This window comes from Equus caballus, chromosome 18 (genome assembly GCF_041296265.1).
Source record: "Equus caballus isolate H_3958 breed thoroughbred chromosome 18, TB-T2T, whole genome shotgun sequence".
NCBI lineage: Eukaryota > Metazoa > Chordata > Mammalia > Perissodactyla > Equidae > Equus > Equus caballus.
In genome coordinates this window covers 56764246-56776628 of record NC_091701.1, presented here as the reverse complement: position 1 = coordinate 56776628, position 12383 = coordinate 56764246, and the positions used below count along the sequence as shown (strand labels likewise).

Here is a 12383-nt window from a genome sequence, read left to right as displayed (position 1 = left end):
CTTGCAGAGGAGAGGGTGAGGAGAGGCCTAGGAGGACAGATATACTCACTTGTGCCATTGCTGGCCCCCTCCAGGAAGGACCATTGGGGGCTGAATGTTCCTTGGATTCCTAGAGCTCTCCAGTAGTGGGCCCAGGCTCTCATCGGCTCCATGCTCTCATCTGGCCGGAGAGACTAGTATCCAACACCAGCCTTCTGACCAGAACTCTGGCAGGGCTTGGGTTTCTCTGGTACCCTCAAGGCCCTGCAAGCCTGCCAGCATAGGGGAGCTGGCGGTGACTTCCCAACCTGGCATCTCACCAGCATCACCTGGGGAATATTTAGAAAATAAATATTCCGGGACCCCCATCCTAGACTTACTGAATCAGAATCTCAAGGTAGGGCTGGGAATTTGGATTTGTAAGCTACCCAGGTGAATCCGGAACAGAACTGAGTATCAAAACCACTGATTTAAGGTAGAAACTAGTGCTTCTGCTTAGGGGTGCTGGGAGCCCATCCTAGAGGTGGTAGGGGCCAAATACGCCCTGGTGAGGGTTCTGGCCATTGTGCTTTTACACCCACGGGTGCTAGGTCACCCAAAGACCTGAGATACACTCAGTCTCTTTTTCCTTCTCAATACGATAGTCCCCTCCTTATCTGTGGTTTCACTTTCCATGGTTTCAGTTACCCACAGTCCAAAAATATTAAATGGAAAATTCCAGAAATAAATAATTTATGAGTTTTGAATTGCACACCATTCTGAGTAGCATGATGAAATCTTGTACCGTCCTGCTCTGTCCTGTCTGGGACATGAATCATCCCTTTGCCCAGCAGATCCCCGCTGTATAGGCTACCCGCCCGCTAGCCACTTAGTAGTCATCTCGGTTATTGGATCGATTGTTGTGGTATCGCGGTGTTTGTGTTCAAGTAACCCTTATTTTACTTAAAGATGGGCCCAAAGTGTAAGAGTAGTGATGCTGGCAATTCAGATATGCCAAATAGAAGCTATAAAGTGCTTCCTTAAGTAAAAAGGTGGAAGTTCTCTACTTAATAAGGAAAGAAAAAGAATCCTATGCTTAGGTTGCTAAGATCTATGGTAACTTTTATTACAGTATATTGTTATAATTGTTCTAATATATTAATAGTTATTGTTGTTAATCTCTTACTGTCTAATTTATAAATTAAACTTTATCATAGGTATGTATGTATAGGAAAAAACATACCAAACGTAGGGTTTGGTACCATCTGTGATTTCAGGTGGCCACTGGGGGTCTTGGATTGTCGCTGTGGATAAGGGGGCACTACTGTATGCCAGTTTTTCTCTCTTTCCTTGTACCATGACTTTTCTGTGACATACAAAGTCTGCTATAGTTTGGGGTAAGAAGGAAAAGTATTCATGAATGGAAACAGTTACACTGTACAATGGATGCTGGACCTAAAAAAGCCAGAGCAATATAAAATGAGAAGAGTGTACAGAGGAAAAGGTTATTATAGCAACTGTCATTAGGCTATGTTTTGGAAAGAACTACAACAAAGGTTTGGTCTAACTCTCATGATATGGTAGCTTTGGGTCGGCTATGGCTCTGTGGCTCCTTCTACCCATCTTCATTCCAGGATTTGAGCAATAGAGCTGGCAAAACCGCATGATGGGCCTTATAGATTTGCTCTGTGTGTGTGGGTTAGGGGGGTGGAGTCGGTATACAATCACCTCCACTCACATTCCATGGGCCAATGCAAGTCATGACCAAGCCTGAAGTCAATGGGCAGGGAAGTATTGCCGTTCCACAGGAGGCACTAGGCCACATGGCAGTGCGGGGACATGTGGAATCTTCTCACACACAGGAGAGCAAATAATCAGGAATAATAATAACATTCCTCACAGTCACTGAGCAGGAAAGCATCCCTTTTGGAAGTTATCCCCATAAAGAGGCCCAATAAGGAAATCACCTGATAGACAATGATTGAATAAGGTGATCTGGACCAATGGCCGGCTGCACCTCCTTGCTGGTGGATCTCAGGTACCCCCTGGTTCAGGAAGCGGGGAGATGTTCTTTCCCCTCCTGCCTTCCGCAGTGTGAATGTACAAAGTGAAATTTGAAGTAGGTTCAAATATACTTTAGGTTCATGCTGATCTATCTAATGTTACATAGTCAAAAAAGCATGGAACATTCAGAGTGGTCCAACTGGTTGGCACTCTACCCCAGCACAGAGCATCACTGTCAGACCTCAGGGATATCCTACTAGGTCACCAGAGCATATTTCTCCTCCTCTGACCTCCCACTCAGAACTCTCCCACATGCTCTTTTCCTCCCCTCCCCCAATATCTGGGTCTTTTTCTATTTCTAGCCCTTCAAAGTTCCCTCCTCCCTCTGTTTCCTGAGCTGGAGTCCCCTTTTGGTCCTAGAAATTTTTAAGTCTCCAGCCCAGCCAGTCCCTTTGTGCTTGGTTTCACTGCTGGGCAGGGGAAGAGGAGGAGGGGAGGAGAGGAAAGCCCCAAGGTGATCTGGACACCAGGTGGCAGCTAGCTTATTTCCCTTTCTGAATGATCCAGACACTTAAAAAGCACAAGCTATCTCACTCAGCCAAGGCTGATACTGACTTTAGGCTCTCCTGGTCATTTGTTCTCTCATTCCCAACTTGAATTTCATGCATAGGCCTGTTTAATGATCCCTTCCTGGTTCCTGGGTGTTAGAGTTATAAAACTGTCCAAATCCTTGCCCTACCACCCCTCTCCCTTTTCCCTTTAGATTTTTCATATCTTCTTAACTTATTCAAGCTTCTTACCAGCAAGTTGGTCAACCTCTCTGAGCCTCATGGTTGTTAGTGCCGTGGAGTCTATTCCAACTCTGCGCCCTGTGTACAGCAGAGCGGAACCTTGCCTGGTCTTTTTGCATCATCCTCTCATCTTCCAGCACTGTATCGGACAATGCTCCACTGCTATTCCTAGGGTTTTCATGGCCAATTTTTTCAGAAGTGAGTGGCCAGGTCCTTATTCCTAGGCCGTCTTAGTCTGGAAGCTCCACTGAAACCTATGACTCTGCTGGTATTTGAAATACCAGTGGCATAGCCTCCAGCATCACAGCAAGACACAGCTGCCACAGTAGGACAACCGACAGATGGGTGGTGTGGTTCCCTGACCAGAAAATGAACCCAGGCCACCGTGGTGAGAGTGCTGAATCTTAACCGCTGGATCACCAAGGCTGGCTCTGAGCCTCATAGTGGTGTGAATATTCAATGAGATACTAGCTGAAGGTGGTAGCCCTGCAGAAAATGCCAGCTCCCTTCCTTTTTATTTCTCTTCAAAGGATCTGAGTGAACTACTACTTCTTGGCCATCTTAACTTAGGTGAGGTTGATTTGGGAGGCATTTCTACACTGTGGCCTCTTATCCAATGCTTACACAGTTCAAAGCATACAGTAGGTGCTCAATGAACACTTGACAGCCCAGTTTCCTTCTTTCATCCCTCTTCCCTGCTCCTCACCTTCCAAGTCCCATGATTTCTGTGTACATCCTGTCCTTATTTCCTGTCCTTCACAGCTGAAACCAAGAGGACAGCATTTGCACATTTAACTTGTGTGGGGCTAACGATCAATGATCCTAATGATCAGAGACTATGAGAATTTAACGGAAAATAAGGAAAGCACCATTATTTAAAACTAAATTCCACTTCTGGTGTCTGTAATCAACATCCAGTTTTATTCTTCTACCCCTCTCCTTGTTCCAAAGAGAACTAAAGAAAAAACCATTATAAACAGCTTTATCAAATGACTCTTCACATCATTAAATCCCTTTGCAGTTTATGTAGAAACAAGATGCAAATTCAGAAACACATTGTCCACAAATTCCAGAAGCAGCAGAAGAGGAAAAAGCAGCTGATGCTGAGCTGCCTGGGAATTCTCCTGTGATGAGGTTGGTCCCTTGCACTCCCCTCATGCTGGCTCTGCCACATCACCTCTTACCTGAGGGCCCTCTGGGTGATACAAAAAGGAAGCAATTTCTGTCCTGTCTTGCCCTTCAGAAAGTCCCTATCTAGTAGGATAAATGGATACATACAAAGCACCCTGCAAAGTACCTGGCACATAGGAAGGCCTCTGTAAGTATTCGTTGAATGAATGAGTGAAAGAATGACTCCACAGTAACTTGAACAGAGAGCAGACTATGGTAAATGCTATAGAAGAGAAAAGAACAATCTATGCTGGGAGAATTGATGTGAGAGACTGCTGGTGGTTAGAGGCACTGGGGAGGGCTCCATAAGGGGAGGTAGATAAGAGCAGAGCCGTGCAGACAGAGGAGTTCTGTTGAGCCCAGCAGGGTAAGACAAATTGAGGTTGGCACACCAGGCCTCTCTGGGAACAAGAAATCTTTCCTAGGCCTTTTCTCAACAGCATAGCCCTGCAGAAATTTTCTAACTAAGGGAAGTAGAATGATAGGAACACAGGGATGGTAAGGGCTCATTCAACAAGATATTAGGCTGGAGAATGACTCGGTTGCCAGCTCTCTACAAGAAGATCACCTTGCCTGGCAGAGCGGACAGCCTGATTTCATATTCCACAAGTTTACAGCCCTGATCCTTATCTTTTGAGGTGTTTAACTTGAACTTGATGAATCATGTTTTCCTCCAGTGTGTCTTGGAAAGCCCAACAACTGAATATATTTCTTTCTAAGAGTAAATATGGTGCAGTTTGCTGGGGAGAGAAATCCTGTCTAGATTGCCTTCATTAAGGAACCAGAGAGAGGAAGGACTAGAATTGTAATCAGGATACCTTTGAAGAGGATCACCATTCTTGGGTCTGACGTGAATCATTTATTTTGAATTCCTGGCAACTTAGATTCAATTCATCTGCAATAGTGATAATCATCTGTAACGGATGGAAGTGTGTCCCCCCAAAATTCATATGTTGAAACCAACCCCCCAGTACCTTAGAATGTGACTGTATTTAGAGACAGGGCCTTTAAAGAAGTGATTAAGGCTAAATGAGATCATGAGAGTGGGGTTCTAATCCAAAATGACTAGTGTCTTTATAAGAAGCAGAAGAGGCCTCAGGGACACCCACACACAGAGGAAAGGCCATGTGAGGACACAGCAAGTAGGCAGCCATCTGCAAGCCAAGGAAAGAGGCCAAGGAGACACCAAACTTGCCAATGCCTTGATCTTGGACTTCCAGCTTCCAGAACTGTGAGAAAATAAATTTCTATTGTTTAAGCCCCCCAGTCTGTGGTATTTTGTTATGGCAGCTCTGGCAAACTATTACACTGTCGTATATTGAAGGCCTACCATGAGCCTGGCATTGTGCTAAGTATTTTATCTCACTTAACACTTTTAATGACTATGAGAGATAGCTATTGTTATGTTATTTTATCAGAAGAGGAAATAGATGCCCAAGGCCACAGCTCTAGCAAGTGACAAAACTCAGATTCAAAAGCACGTCTGTTTGGCTCCAGACATTATATACTTAGCATACCACCAACCCACATTTATTAAGTACTGGCTGTGAAAGAAGTACTGGGCTATAATAATTGCTGACATTTGAGAATCTTAATCCTTTCCCTGTGAAATCTATAAGTGATGAGAGACAGACTTACAAAGATAAATTAATAAATGCTGCATATACTAGAATGTCTGGAATTAACAATGCCAGGCAACACCACAGTGAATCTAAGCTAAGAAAGTGTTCAAATGAGTGTGAAGACAATATAGGGAGGAGTTGCAAACATGGAGAAAGGAGGCTGATTCAGCATTGTTTAGTTATATGACCTTGGACAAGTTACTTATATTCTTAACCTCAGTTTCCTCATCTGTGCCATGGGGGCTAAATTTTTTTTTTTTTTTTTTTTTTTTTTTAAAGATTTTAATTTTTTTCCTTTTTCTCTCCAAAGCCCCCCGGTACATAGTTGTATATTCTTCGTTGTGGGTCCTTCTAGTTGTGGCATGTGGGACGCTGCCTCAGCGTGGTTTGATGAGCAGTGCCATGTCCGCGCCCAGGATTCGAACCAACGAAACACTGGGCCACCTGCAGCGGAGAGCGCGAACTTAACCACTCGGCCACGGGGCCAGCCCCATGGGGGCTAAATTAGGACTAATAATATAACACTACCCACCAGGTTGTTGGAGGATAAAATGAGATACTATAAAGCACTATGCATGATGCTTGGTACATAGCATGTCTCAATAAATGCACCATAATGAAAAAAACATTCTTCTAACACATATTCTACTAGGCACTAACAAAAATAATCAACCTGTCTAAACATGGTTGAGTTAATTGTTTAAATGAAAATTATTAATATTAAATTTATTAGTATTTTCACTGACCCTTATATGTGGGTTTCTAAATATAATTTCATTTCCAAAATGTTTTTGCCTTATCCAGCACATTCAACTTAAGTCAAATACCAACATACACCACCAAAAACACAGTTGGGGCAAAATTAAAATTTTCATCAGTGTGGAGGGACAGGCTGACAGAAAGGCAAAACAGAAAGGACTAATAAAATATCTGATAGAAATCAAAGAGCAAATTAAAAAGAAGTGTGTGCATGACATTGCGTGCATGGATGTACATGTGAGTGTGTTTTCAGGAACACCTGTGTCCATCTGAGAATAAATTCAGGTAAAATTCAAGACAGGGAATCTTGCCTGAGGAATTGGCTCTGCATCACTCTTTGCCTCACTTGATAGATTGCTTCTTCACTGCAGGTGATTGCTTTATTCACCCCTAAGAGTAGAAACTTCTTTTTATAATGCTTCATGTGCTTTTATGGCACAAACCAATATAAATATTTACTGGATCTATAAGTAAAAGTATATAAATTCTTATTTATCTTGCTGCATAAAGGAACCTTGAAAAACATGTGTAAAGTTGAGTCTGTTTTTCTCACAAATACTCCCAGCTACGTGCTGAGGCAACAGCAGAGAGATGCTTAGTTTCAGAAGTGACAAAAAGGCTCTGCTCTACTTTTTGATTCACAGGATGGGAAATAGTTTTTATTGAATGCATGAATATTGAAATATTTCTTCTGACCAGCTCACTGGAAAGTGATTTGGGTGGCCAGCCACATATGTCCATGGTGACCAGTTGCACTCCTAACCTCAACTAGCAGGCCAAAAAGATGGGGCTCAGGATATGGAACAAGAGGAGAGAGAACGTGGCATCAGGCAAGTGACATGAATGGAAAACCCAGACAAAACCATGTCCTTGTCAGTGGCTCCACACCATCCTCTTTACCCCCAGGGGTGCCATAATTGCTATTAGCTAATAATTCTAATCCCAGGTTCATGTTTTGCCCCTCCCCATCTCTGCTGCATGGTGGGGTATGGAACTCTGTAACAAGGCATTGGGCCCCATCATCCCAGCACACACAGGGCGGAGTCAGGTGGACTTATACCAACACCATAAAGAGGGGAAGTCGAGCCATCAGTTCCCTTTGATCCCCCAACATTGTCCTTTTCTGCCACTTCACAGGCCTCCAGGCTCCATGCTCTCCCCTGTGCCTTAGATGTCATGGTTCAGTGTTAGTGTTTGCTTGCTCCTATGAATTCTTACTAGTGGCAGTCCTTTGAAAAACATACAATTTCAAACTACAGAAACAAGGGAGTGTGATGTTATGCAGTCTTTAGCTGTTAGTAAAGTGCAGAACCAACTCACTTGGTCACTATTACTGGATTCCAAACCAGGGGCTGATGTCCTAGACAGCCTCACCTCTTGCTGGTGCGAAAGTTCTCTCACTTTCATTCTCTTGTCATCTTTTTCTGTCTAGTTGCCAAAACAATTGTCAAATTGTTGTCTCATTTCTTAGGGAATTCTTCTCATTTTCTACCTTGCCTTTTGAGCCTTTTTTTCCACACCCTTGCCTCAAAGGTATTTCTATTTTAATAGAGAATAATTTTCTGATCTACGCTGATGAAACTCTAATGGTGATATTTCAGGGAGGCGAGAGAGAGTTCCCCTGGAATTGTAGATTTCCCCCCTAGCTTGGCATGCAGGCAGTTATCCGTTCAACCCATGCTAAGATTGTATTTGTGGAGAAAGTGCATTTTTTTCTTTGCACTATTCTCACCAAGACTTTGGGATTTCTGATAGTCTTTTGCAAGTTTCCATTTGTGAAATAAATGTCTAAGCCTGCTCACTAAATCCAAACCTTTAGAAAATTGTAGCATGCCAGCCACTAGCAGAAAAGTTGAGTGTTGGGTAAAATTGTTTTGTTTGTTTTCTAAGATGCCTCGATTGTTCTAAAACTAATATAGAGTGGCTGTTGGAGTAGATTGTATTTAAGCTATAAGAAGCTGAAATTTGAAGTGTCCTTTTCTTTTAAATGGGAGCAATGTTGATTAAATCTATATAATTCATTATAGAATCCATTATTTCCTAAATGATGACCTAGGTTATCTTCTATAGGTCTCTTTTGTAATATTGTTTAATTTCCTATCCCCCTTTTAGTGGTATTCTTCCCTGGACCTAGGTACTGAGATAAACTACCAGTGAGTGTAGAGTTTATCCTCACTCGTCACACAGTTATAGAGTCCCTGCTATGTGCCCTGTAAGCTGCCAGGGACCATGGAGTATGGAGGAAGCATTGGTGGCTGTGCCTTCCCTCTCTCAGGTGAGGCTGCAACAAGAGGGTCAGCAAGGACTCAAGCAAAACCCACAATGCAGCAGGTTGACGTTGAAGTGGGCAGGAAGCTGTTAAGGTCTAACCACGTATGTGAGTCAGAGAAGCAGTATACAAAGGGGATGGTGGTTCTGAAAAGGCCGAGACTAAGCTAGCAATTTTCTGGGCTAGAAAGACCATGGTGGATGGGCAGCACTTGCTTTAGGGTATTCATATCTCACATCTCTAAAGCTTCAAGTCTAGTGCAATCTATACAACCATGGCTGTCTGCAAATATCCACCATATTCCCACTACTAAGACATGGGAAGAAGGATGCCAGGAGAAGTTCATGATAACGTCATGGGGCCACTATGTTGCACTCACGCATCCATACTGCAAGGACCCATCACTTCCTGGAGGGAGGAAGCAGGCTATGTTGCCTCTCAGGGTCACAGCTGGTGAGCTCAGACTGGAGCCTGAAGACCAGGGCCACCGGGTGAGGGACCCTCTATGTGTCTCCTGATACAAATAGCCCCAGTGATGTATTAAAAAAAGTACATTAGGTTCACTCAAAGTTAGAAGGCTACTTGACTCACTTGTGTTACCTGATCTTGGATTTCTGTGTGTATGTGTGCTTGTGTGTAAGTGTGAAGTATTCATGGAGGTTATTGGCAAAAAGTCCCACAACCTCAAATCCACCAGAGGATATTGTGGCACGGCTTGGGAAGAACTAGTCAAATAACTTTCAGTGAGATTATCAGGCCTTCATGCACTCATCCAATGAATATTTAATGAGTTTCTTCCATGTGCCAGGTACTGCCCACAAGGGTGAAGACTGTGCTGGGCACTCAGGACACAACAGTAAACAAGACAGACATAATCCCTACCCTCCTCTATCAGACCTTTAACAAGTAGTTACACAACGTGTAGAGCAGGGGTGTCATTATCCTCTGTCCCAGCTCTCAGGGGGTCTTGAGCTGATTCATTTCAGCTTCCCACCCAAGTTCAGGTGTGCAGCACTCATCCACCAGCACTCCTCTCGGTACCCAGGGTCCTGCCCCTCTTTCTTGGCATCCTTAGGTATTATGTGTTTGGGAACTGAGCAGAGGTGCGTTGTCCAGACAGGTGTCACTCTCATTGGGTGGTCAATGGATGAGGTGCTGGACACTGATGAGCTAAAGTCTTCACCAGTCTCCCATGGGAGGAGTAGCTGGTCAGTCCCTGAGTGCAAGCAGTGGAAGTTGTCCACTTGAGCAAAGACGAGACAGTCCATGGGTCCTGATTCAACTACCATATGGCTCATGGGAGTTCAAATAATGCCTGCGTGGTGGTCCTTTGCTAGATCCTTTGTTAGGTGCACCTGCCTCCTAGGTAAGTGCACCAGGATCAGCTGCCATGCTGCCAGGGGCTCTCTCCTTCCTCTCTTACCCCGTTCTCTGACCTCTATGAAGTGAGGACATTCCTCCTCCCCCTTCTCTTATCTCTCCCAGGAGCACACTCTCTCCTTATTTGGTTCTTTCAAAGTAGATCCTGATGGCTCATTGACTCAGAGCCCTACTCAATCAAAAACAAGTTCCTTTTCCTATAGGACACAAAGGGCTGCTTGATCTTCAAATTCTCCCAGAAGAGGAGGGAAAGGGTTTGCTGCTGATTGTACCAAAGGAAGGGAAAAGGAAACAATGGCGATTGCTCTTCCAGATGAAAAGAGTCCATATATCTATCACCAGCCACAAGAAAAACTGTAATCAGAGCTTCAAAGGGGAGGTTCTGGGAGTCCTGACTACACAGGACAGGGACTGGTCACTGCCAGGGGAAAGGGAGAGGCTGGCACAGATAGTGAAAGGAAGTCAGTCCTGGAATCACAGGCAAGACAGGCTCCTGAGCTATGGTCCGAGGCCACTGATGGGTGCTTGGTGAAACTGATGCCTCACGGGCTCTAAAGGCCAGTTAGAGCAAGTCTTGATCAAGCAGCCTTTTCATCATTTCTGGGGCCTTGTAGGTCTGTGCCTCATGGTATTGTTCCATCTTCAGGTGAGATGGGAACTCAACTCTGCCCATGCTATTCTCCCTGCTTGGAATAGAACATGTTTCCTAATTCCCCTGGCGAACTTGTATTCATCCTTCAATGCCCACATCAGATGATCCTCCTCCACTGTTTTCTTGGCTTCCCACATACTCCTTCCTCTTGTTGCCTCTGAACTTTATGCCTTTATTTTTTCAATAATCATTCTGTTGACTCTTCCTTCTCCTTGAGTAGACCATGAGCATCTCAGGAATGGAGTCCACATCTTTTCTTAAGTTCCAATACAAAGTCTATGACCTTGAGAAACTTTTGATCACAGTAACTATTTGTGAACTTTTCAAGTTATTCTAAATATACCTCACAAAGCTGAAATTCAATGATGATTTAGAATTAAGGCAGGGGACCGGCCCTGTGGTGCAGTGGTTAAGTTTGCATGTTCCACTTCAGTGGCCAGGGGTTTGCCAGTTTGGAACCTGGGTGCAGACCTACACACCGTTGTCAAGCCATGCTGTAGCAGGCATCCCACATATAAAAAAGTAGAGGAAGATGGGCATGAATGCTAGCTCAGGGCCAGTCTTCCTCAGCAAAAGGAGTAAGATTGACAGCAGATGTTAGCTCAGGGCTAATCTTCCTCAAAAAATAGAATTAAGGCAGGGACACAAAGCTAGATGTATTTCATCAAACTCTCCCCAGTTCCGACAGTGCCCTGTATTTCCTCCATCACAGCACTTCCCACCCTGTATTGTAATTGTCTGTTTACTTCTTTGTGTCCCCTGAGAGACTGTGAACAGAGGGACCACAGTGATTTCACAAATGTACCTGTAACACAGCGCCATGCTTGCTGTAGAGTTAGGCATGCAGCACACCTGTGTTGAATTAAATTTAGAGGTCTCCTAAGTGAGCAGGTAGAGTTGATTCCTTAGGGTCTAGTCACTGAAATCACCTGTTTTCACCTTTTCCTTCTTTGAGGCTATCAGTAGAAAAATAATAATGAGCATAACAACATGCCAACAATGACCATAATCATAACCATCACTATTGTTTAGTGTTTCCTGTTTCTAAGCACTGTGCCAAACTCTTTTTGTGCATTATTTCATTTACTCCTTACAACAGCCATGCAACGTAGTTTTATTACTGTCTACACAAGAATGCTCAGTCCAAGTCTTCCTCCAGCTTCTTGCCCGTGGCCACTTAGCGGGTAGGCGTCAGAGGTAGGATTAGAGCCCAGATCTGTTGTGAAGAGTGTTCTAGGCAACTACAAGGTAAATTTAATAAAGAGCTTCAAGAGAAAACAATTACCAGAAGAATTTCAACCACACTCCTTAGTAACATCAGGGCACAAATCCCTGATAGCTTCAAACCTTTTTCTTGGAGGATAGTATTGTTAGTTTGGTGTTTCGTCACTTATTGGCAGTGAATTATTTTTTCCCAACATTTCACTATGAAAAATTTCAAACACAGAAAAAAGTCAAAAGAGCTGCACAGTGAACCCTCATCAGTCAGTGGGTTTCACTTCCTTGGAGAAGCCCCACGTTCTGCCTTCCGCCCCCTCAAATCTGCACACCACCCAAAGCCGTCCCTCCTCTGAGTGATTCTCCTCTGTGCTTATTGCCAGGATAATCTTTAGGATGATGGTTCTCAAACTTTAGGGGGCATCAGAATCACCTGGAGGGCTAGAACTAGAGTTCCTAATTCAGAATTTGCATTTCTAACAAGCTCCCAGGTGATTATGCCCGTGGTCTGGGGTCCACACTGAGAATCACTGGCTTGAGAAATTTTTCCCTGAAAAACA

The 12383-nt window shown here is 44.0% G+C and overlaps 1 protein-coding gene across 1 annotated transcript in view; it reads left to right on the top strand.

The window, feature by feature from the left end:
• PDE11A (phosphodiesterase 11A) overlaps positions 1–12383 on the top strand; it is a 388624-nt gene that overhangs the window by 275606 nt on the left and 100635 nt on the right. The gene's annotated exons all lie outside the window — the stretch shown is intronic.